The sequence below is a fragment of the Otolemur garnettii genome, unplaced genomic scaffold, assembly GCF_000181295.1.
Source record: "Otolemur garnettii isolate 467f Iridium unplaced genomic scaffold, OtoGar3 scaffold00083, whole genome shotgun sequence".
NCBI lineage: Eukaryota > Metazoa > Chordata > Mammalia > Primates > Galagidae > Otolemur > Otolemur garnettii.
This window is the reverse complement of record NW_003852478.1, coordinates 5,251,933-5,254,561: the sequence shown is the minus strand read 5'-3', so window position 1 is coordinate 5,254,561 and position 2,629 is coordinate 5,251,933.

Genomic DNA, 2,629 nt, shown 5'->3' with positions numbered 1-2,629 from the left:
GGCCTACTTCACTGATATTTTAAAGCAGAGTCTTCCAGGAAGTGTAAGCACAATCTATTCATTTTCAGAGGATGTCATAACAAAGTACCAAAATTGGGTGGCTTAAAACAACAGAAATTATTGTCTCCCAGTCTGTGAGGCTAGATGTCCAACGTCGAGGTTTTAGCAGGGCCGTGCTCTCTCCGACAGCTCTAGGGAAGAATCCTTGCTTCCCCTGACTTCTGGTGTTGGCCACAATCCCTGGTGTTCCTTGGCTTGTAGCTGTCACTTGTGGGGCGTCGCTGTCTCCCTGTGTGCCTCCCATTGTCTTCCTCTGTGCATGTCTATTACTTATCCAATTGGCCATTTTTATGAGGATACTAGTCATAGTAGATTAGGACCCACCCAAATGCTGTCATTTTAACTTGATTACCTCTGTAAAGACTCTGATTTCAAATAGAGTCACATTCTGAGGTAGTAAAGGTTAGAACTTCAATGTATCTTGGTGGGGGGGTGCCGGAAAGGGCACATCTAAATCCATAACACATGGATTATTTACCTGTGTATGAAGCACTACCAAATTAAATGAGAAGGCCTATAAGATTAGAAATGATGAAATGGCACTATGATCTATTATGTAACATACATGAAATGAGTTGAATGCTAAAGAAGCTTATAATAAAAGAAAGTAAGTATAAAAATACCAGTTTGGACTATTTGGTAAGAATAGCTGAACTAAATTATGACCCAATTGTCAAGTTAAAAAATAAATAACCAACTCACAGCATGAGCAGACCTACATGTACCACAGCGGACTGTCATTGTTGCGGCTGTCCAGTCACATTTCTCCCTTCTTTTGGTCGCAATGCCCTGATTTTTCTTTGCAAAACAAAGTATTGCTCACTTTAGTTACTGTGGTAAGGTTAGGGCTGATTCCATCCCTCACTTCTATGACCTGCAACTCAAGCTGGGCTGGTGATCAACCATTCTGAGACTTGGAATGACTCCTTCCACTGGGAGGGTGAGACTCCTGGTGCCTGCCTGGGGAGGCAGCTCAGGGACAGAGGCAGAGACCAGAATGGAAGAGAGGGAGAGGGAGCTTCTCTGTGCTGTCTTTAGAGTGCTGGCCCCCAGCTGCACGTGGGGGGTAGATCTACCCCTGGACTTTTCATAAGAGAAATCCTTTCTTAATATGGTTAGAACTGGTGGCTCATTCTTGCTATAGGAAGAGTCCTGTAACACATGGACCAACATGGAAAGATGTCTATAAAATATGGCACAGATAAAAATGCAAGATGCGGGACACATATAGGACGATTTCCCTCACTCCCACCCTTCTTCCCGTCCTTCCCTCTTTTTTTTTTTTTTTTTTTGAGGCAGAATTTCACTTTGTTGTCCTCAGTAGAGTGCGGTGGCATCACAGCTCACAGTAACCGCTAGCTCTTGGGCTTAAGTGATTCCTTTGCCTCACCCTCCCAAGTAGCTGGGACTACAGGCACTCGCCACACGCCCAGCTATTTTTGTTGTTGTTGCAGTTCTCATTGCTGTTTTTAGCTGGCCAGGGCCAGGTTTGAACCTGCCACCCTCAGTATATGTGGCCAGTGCCCTACCCACTGAACCACAGGCACTGCCCTCCTTCCCTCTTTTTGTCAAATAATGAAATGAGGCCAGGCACAGTGGCTCACGCCTGTAATCCTAGCAGTCTGGGAGGCCGAGGCAGGTGGCTCACCTGAGCTCATGGGTTTGAGAGCAGCCTGAGCAAGAGCAAGACCCTGTTTCTAAATAGCTGGGCATTGTGGCAGGTGCCTGTAGTCCCAGCTTTTTGGGAGGCTGAGGCAAGAGAATTGCTTGATCCCAAGAGTCTGAGGTTGCTATGAGCTGTGACACCATGACACTCTATCAGGGGCAACAAAGTGAGACTCTGTCTCAAAAAAAGAAAAACAACAAGAAAAAGAATGAAATGAAAATAAGACAATGATCCTGGCAGAATATTTACTAAAATGTTAGGAGTGACTGACTCAGAGAGAGAAAGAATGTGCCCACAAGAAGAGTTTCTCTTTGAAGAATGGCGTACAGGGGATTTTTTTTCTATATATTTCCTAATTTAAAAAAAATTCTAGATATTTTAGATAGTTGCTTTAAAAAAGGGACTATGCTAGTGAAAAATTGGAAATAACAAGTATTGCACAAGGGGAGAGTAATCAGGCACATAAATCATAACTCATTCATACAACAAAGGTTATTAAGAATAATGTTCTAAGGCCAGGTGTGGTGGCTCACATCTGTAATCCTAGCACTCTGGGAGGCTGAGGAAGGGGAATCCCTTTAGCTCAGGAGTTTGAGATCAGTCCAAGCATGAGTGAGAGCGGCGTCTCTATTTAAAAAAATAAAAAAAATTAGCTAGGTGTTGTGGCAGACACCTGCAGTCCCAGCCACTCAGGAGGCTGAGGCAGGAGGGTTGCTTGTGCCCAGGAGTCTGAGGTTGCTATGACCTAGGCTGACGCTGTGGTACTCTAGCCTGGGCAACAAAGTGAGACTCTGTCTCAAATTTTTAAAGAGGATTAAAAAAATAATGTTTTAAGTATTAAGCAAATAGGTAATAACATACTAAGATGGTCACTGTTGCGTGTAAATGAATGCACAACATTGC